Here is a 6,770-nt window from a genome sequence, read left to right as displayed (position 1 = left end):
GGATAGATAGATAGATAGATAGATAGATAGATAGATAGATAGATAGATAGATAGATGGATAGATAGATAGATAGTCAGTCAGTGTGTTACATACACGCAGCCAGAGGCAGGGTTCCCTCACTGACTGCGTGCACAGTATCACACTTGTACTGAGAGACAGACACACAGACGCAGTGTATACTGCAGTATATAGTTTGTATACTGTGCTGCATATTACAAGCGTCACCACCGAAGAAAAGTGCTGCATACAACACACACAGCGCACTTGCATTTTTTGTGTCAACCCCCTCCCCCCAATAAAAAAATCCACTTACTATACAAAGTGACATATACATATAGCATATTAGCTACAAAGTATTTTGCAGGGTGTCAAGCCACACAAAAAATTTCTACAATGTCTGGCCAAAGAGGAAAGGGCAGCTTTGGCAGGGGTGCTGGCAAGCAAACCAGTATGAGTTTGTTTTTAGCTGCAGACCCAAGAACGAGAAGCGCTGCTGTTGGTGGTGGGTGTCCATTATTGCCACACCATGAACAAGTTGTAGTGAAGTACATGACCCAGCCTGGGTCTAGTGATTGTACCCCCTCTTCATCCCAGTCCCAGACACAGGCCTTACAGGTGTCCCAAACAGTCCATGATACACCTGTTCCTCCTAGTTATTCATCAGCAGCTGGAAAGTCACGTGTACGGCAGTATGTAGAGGAGTCCCACCGAGGGGTTGGAGAGGCGGAGCTACAATCATTCATTGAAGATGCTCAGTTGTTCGAGTCATCTGACGAAGAGAGTCAATTCACAGGCTTTCCCCCCAGTTACTTTTCACCAGAACACTCTGAGCCAGACCAGCCAATTCAAACTGGCTCCAAAAGGCCGCAGCTTCCTTTATAGGAAAACTATCTCATCTGATGATGATGATGTCCTTGATCCGACAAGGGGCGAACAAGGAGATCATCATAGGCAGGAAGAAGAGGAGGAGGAGGAGGAGGTTGCTGAGCGCCCTCAAAGGGGGAGAGGGAGGAAGAGGGTAAAAGCTGCCCACACTCTGCATACTTCAATTAGCAGTCATAGTAAGTCATAGTCGTAAATTGTCGGAAGCTGTCCCCACAGCTGTGCCTCAACGATTGTGAGCCAGCACCACGAGCACCAGCTCCAGAGCACCTTTCTGCCCTGTTAGATGTTCGCCAGTGTGGGCATTTTTTAATGTCCATAGCGATGACAACACTATGGCCATCTGCAAACTGTGTGCTCAACACTTGAAACAAGGCAAAAACCTAAACAAACTTGGAACAAGTTGCATGAGCACACAAAAAAAAAAGCCACCACCCGGTAACCTGGCGGGAACACCTGGTCAAAGCACAGAGCTCTGTGCGACCACCTCCGCCCAAGCAGCAAGCTCAAACTGCTCGATCTTCTTCCGCTGTCTTTCCTCCTTCTGCCACCAAAGTTACCCGTGCTGCTGCCAGCAATTTGAGTGGCGCATGTAGCCGAGCATTACCTTTTTCAGGCTCCACCAGCGGTGATCAGGAACTCCAGCGGCATTGCTAGCAGTCAGGACCAGGCAGGTCCAGCACCACCGGCTGGTGGACTCCAATTCGTTACTTTACGCATTCCTCTGCGCGAACCCACAGTATGGTATTCCTAAGCGACAGTACTTTGCAGAAAAATGTGTTCCTGCTTTGCAATAATACGTGCAGAGCAAAATGTCCATGGCCCTGCAGCACTCAGTTTCTGGCAAGGTGCACCTGACAACCGACAGTTGGCCAGCAAGCATGGAATGGGAAGATATATTTCCTATACAGCTCAGTGGGTAACTTTGGTGGCAGCAGGGGAAGATGCAGCTGCAGCAAGGCCTGCATACCTACCTCCACCCAGAGCACATCGCCATGCAATTTCCTCCTCAACCTCCACTTCCACCTCCTGCTTTGAATCTTGTACCTCAACCTCTTCCTCCAGGAACATTTTGCCGTGGAGACCCAGCACCAGCACCTCCCATTCGGCAGCATCTGTTCAGCACCAGCAACAACCTGCAGTTTGCTATTTCGGTGCACAATTCTGACGTTGCCACGCAGTCCTGAAGTTGCGAAGCCTGGGTTCCCTCAGCCACATGGGCGCAGCCATTCTAAGTGCCTTGTGGGAGCAGGAGGACAAATGGCTAACTCCTAACAGACTTCAGCCAGGCAAGGTCGTGTGTGACAATGGGGCCAATCTGCTGGCAGCCCTGCGTTGTGGGAAACTCACACACGTACCTTGCCTGGCTCACGTCATGAACCTTATAGTACAGCGCTTCCTTAGGAATTACCCAGGGCTCCAGTCGCTGTTACTGAAGGACAGAAAGTTGTCAGTGCATTTCCGCCGGTCGCACACAGCCAGTGCCAGATTGGTGTATTTGCAGCGAAATCTCAACCTGCCAGGTTTATTTGAGATGTGGAATTCCACCTTTTACATGCTGCAGCGGCTGTCTGAACAACAGAAAGCGGTGGAGGATTACGTGTCAGAGTCTGCTCGTTTCAGACGTATACCTACATTACCTTTTTTCAGCCCTGCGGAGTGGCTGCAAATTGAGGACCTGTGCACTGTATTGTCACCTTTTGAAGTGGCCACCAGGATGATCAGCAGAGATCAGGCCTGTGTCAGTGACACCATCCCCATCATATGCCTGCTGGAACAGATAATGGTGGATCTCGGACACGACACAGAGCGGACGCTGCAGCAAGAGATGATGTTTCAAACATCATCTCGGACATGCATGCCTACTAGGCATAGTGCACTACAAATCCAGGAAGAAGAGGAGGTGGAAGAGGATGAGGCATGGGAGAATGGGAGGAAGGGGCAGGGGAGGATATTAAGGGTACATGGCATCCATCCACCCAAACACAAGGTGGCTTGTTCTGTGGATGGGAATACCAGGCAGAGGAGGAAGACGAGAACCCTGTGCTGCTATTCAACCCACAGGTGTGTGGGTCCAGAATTACCTCAGCTGTGGGTAGTTTGAGCCACATGACAGCCTTCATGCAGGAGTGCAAAGCCAAAGATCCATGCATAGAACACATAAAAACAAAGACTGACGACTATTGGATTGCTACATTACTGGATCCACGTTACAAGCCTGAGATACAACAACTCATCTTGCCCCAATACAGGGGACCTAACATGCAGCACTACCAAGAAGTGCTCAGCCTTTCCAGCTGCCAGCAGCAGCAGGGATCCCTATGGCAGTTCCACCAGCCATGGGAGCCAAACAACTGCCTTAGGCGGCATGGGTGGCAGCAGCAGTAGAGGTTGTCTAAGCCTAACTATGCAGGCTTTTTTTCAGTGGGAGCAAGCTGCCAGTTATGTAGCAATAGCCAATGACACTCAGCAGCAGTACTCAGTCATGGTGCAGGAATACCTGAGCCTAAAACTCGGGACCTTCCTCTGGTTCCTCTGAACCTATCTGTCCTTCTGGACCATCTGTTTGGATTCTTTTCTTCCCGATTCTAGGTCCCTCGATGGCCCCCAAATCTTATTCACTTATTTCAGGGAAATATGCAATAACCCCCTTCTAACAAAATTGCGCACTTTAATATGGCTGGCCATATTCAAAGTAAAAAGTAATAATATTATTTTGGCATATTAGGAACAGGATTGTATTCTTCTGTATTATAAATAACCTTGTATATTTATTAAAAATCTTCATAAACGTCACAGCAGCAATTTAACAAGGATACATTAAATATGTGTATGTAGTGACGCCCGATGGATATGACATCTTACAATATGGTAAAATATGATATATACCATTCCATACATTCAAATATGGTCATACATACAGAATTAAATAACTAAGACCGTACGATAACCCCACCACCAGCCTTCTGGGAAGTCACAAACTCCAAAATAGCATCAACTCTGTCAGATGAATGACATATATTACATATATTCTGCCCTTCACTTGTACATGAATAGGACATCATATACAATTATGGTTTTGATTTAACAACAGGCCTAAGATTACCTTTGTCACTCAAAGGGGAAGAAACTTGCCCTTTAGTGACATCATGATGCCAGAACCCGCCAGAACTCGCTGGTCTGAGCCTGCCATATGAGAACATGCGGGTTGTGTTCAGAGACACAACCCACCCACATCTCTAGACCTGCGATTTGTACAGGGAACATGGTCCACAGCCACGGACCACCAAAATTTTCTCCACTGGTTGGTGACTGTTGATATATAACAATATAAGTTCTTCACCTGAATAAATTGAACCCATATTGATGGTCATTCAACAAGGGATAGAAAGGAAAACTGAATAATTCACTATGGGTTGTAGCCAAGAGAGGTGACCAAAATACGTTCAGGCTTTTAGTGCATTTTATGAATGAACCCACTCCTGATTGTGGCCCATTTGCTCCAGAGATTATGTCTTGATTAAATGCAAAGGCTAAGGTATTAGACATTACAAATGGATTCTTTCAATACTTTGGCAAAGGGTTGTAAATATAACATTTGCATTTCAAAATTAGCCATATGTGTTTACTCACTTGCCTTCTAGAATACATCTTAGTCCAGCAGTGTTTTATCAAGCATTAACAAAGGTATTGCCATGATTCACAAGACCAGATTGTTTGTTGCAGTATGTGGATGATCTGCTTACTACAGAATTAGACAATTTTGAGCTAGTAAAAGACATACACCTTTTCCGTAAAAACCTCACCCTTAAAGTTATGTTTGACAAATCACAACCACAACCTAAATTCACTGTGCCACCTGAATTTATTGCTTTTAACAAACAAGATTTTAAGAATCCTAAAATCTTACATGAACTCTTTGAGGAGAATAATTTAGACAATCAGGACGCCTCAGCTATGCCCTTTCCACCAAATGGAGATGATTAAATGACATCCATTCCCACAAGGAGAGCCAAAACTACATATTTTCCATCAATAACACAATTTCTTCACATTCAATCCTTCACCAATTTCATCACTCAGGAAATTAGAAAACTGACCCCCGAAACTATTCGGCATTCCGAAAATGTTATTCCTAACCTTCGTAAAGCCTGGAATAACCTTGGAAGAAACCAACATATTGCAATTAATCCCTCAGATAAAGGGGAAATATTGCAGTTTTAGATCAGCCCCATTACAAACAGATTTGTTACAAAATTACTCATAGCGCAGTGGTACAAAGAAATTTCTTCTAACATTATTGACACCTTTTATGCCTCATACTATTCAATTATAAATGACACCTACATAAGAGGCACCATTGACTTGAAAACGAAAAGTTACCTCTACACCAAATATCTGATCACTCCTACATTCTACGCCCTCCTGAAGGTACATAACGACTTATGGAATCAATCAGACCACCCTAAAATTTCAGGGATTGAATCTATAGCCTTAAATTCTAGTAAGTTAATATTATTACACAGTATTTATATAGTGACATCATATTACGCAGCGCTGTACAACATCCAAAGTCATGACATTACTGGATTCCTATTTAAGGCCACTAGTATTGAATCCACCATCCCGGTCTTACAAGATCAGAATCCATATAAACTATTTGGGGGTGATTTTAATATGGTTATGAATCTCCAATAGATATGTCACAGAGACAATCTATACCATATAGTAAGGGGGCAATCACATTTACCAGAATTTGTACAATCTATGCATACACAATATATGGAGGGATAGATACGCTTTTTTTTATGATGAACAATAATACAAGCTACCTGGAGTGATTATAAAATAAATAATGTGGAACATGTATCTGAAATGATTTTATATTGGGAAGCAAATAAGGCATAAAAAGGAGGCAGGATTATGGCTTATATGGCAAAGCACAAAAAACTGACAGTTGTTTTAAAGCCTTAAATGAATTGCGAAAAATCCAAAAAGTACTAATAACCCCACGATACAAAATCACCAGAAATGGCATGAGGCGAAATGTGAATTTGATAACTGGAGAGAAAAGTATGAGAAATTCACACAAAATATCACAGATGTAAAATTCCATAGATATGGTAATAAATTGGGTAAAATGTTAGTGAATCTAATTCGTCCTCCTTTTAAACCGATATATATAGCTGCTCTGTGTACATCGGGGGGCCAACTGACTTCCCACCCAAAAGAGATAAATTCTTCCTTTGCCGCATTCTGTCAACAGCTATATAAAGAAAGTTTTAAGTTGTAAAGTTGTAGTTGTTTAAGTTTTGGGCAATGTTTTTTTTTTCTTACTTGAATTGGCCTTCTGTTTCGTAATAATATATCTTGAGTGAAATACAAAGTCTGATGTAATATCTGCTATTTAGCAAAAAGAACAACGTACACTACAATGTCAATTTTGTAATATTGTAATTTTATTTATTGTATGTTATCTTTAGTTGCTTTGTTCTCTATATAAAAATTAATAAAAATTGTATTATAAAATATTAAAAAAACAGCTTAATAACACTGAAACGAAATGAACTTGTAATCCAACATCTGAAGAAACTGTAGGAGTAATCACCACCTAAAACAAACAACATAATACCGTATGAAATCTTGTGTCTAAGCATTGGCATATTTTACAACAGAAACCCTATATCACCTTCCATAAGTCTCTGTCACTTAGAGATACGTTGGTCTCCAGCCATTATCGTGAAAACATACCTGTAGATACAAATGCCACAAGGCACTTACAGATGTGGTAAATGTCCACAATGCCAATGGATAAAGGTAGAAAGATTTACCCAACTCCCTAATAACAATCTCCAAAGCCATGCAGACTGTACATCCACTGTCATTG

This window comes from Pyxicephalus adspersus, unplaced genomic scaffold (genome assembly GCF_032062135.1).
Source record: "Pyxicephalus adspersus unplaced genomic scaffold, UCB_Pads_2.0 Sca441, whole genome shotgun sequence".
NCBI lineage: Eukaryota > Metazoa > Chordata > Amphibia > Anura > Pyxicephalidae > Pyxicephalus > Pyxicephalus adspersus.
This window is presented reverse-complemented; position numbering follows the sequence as displayed.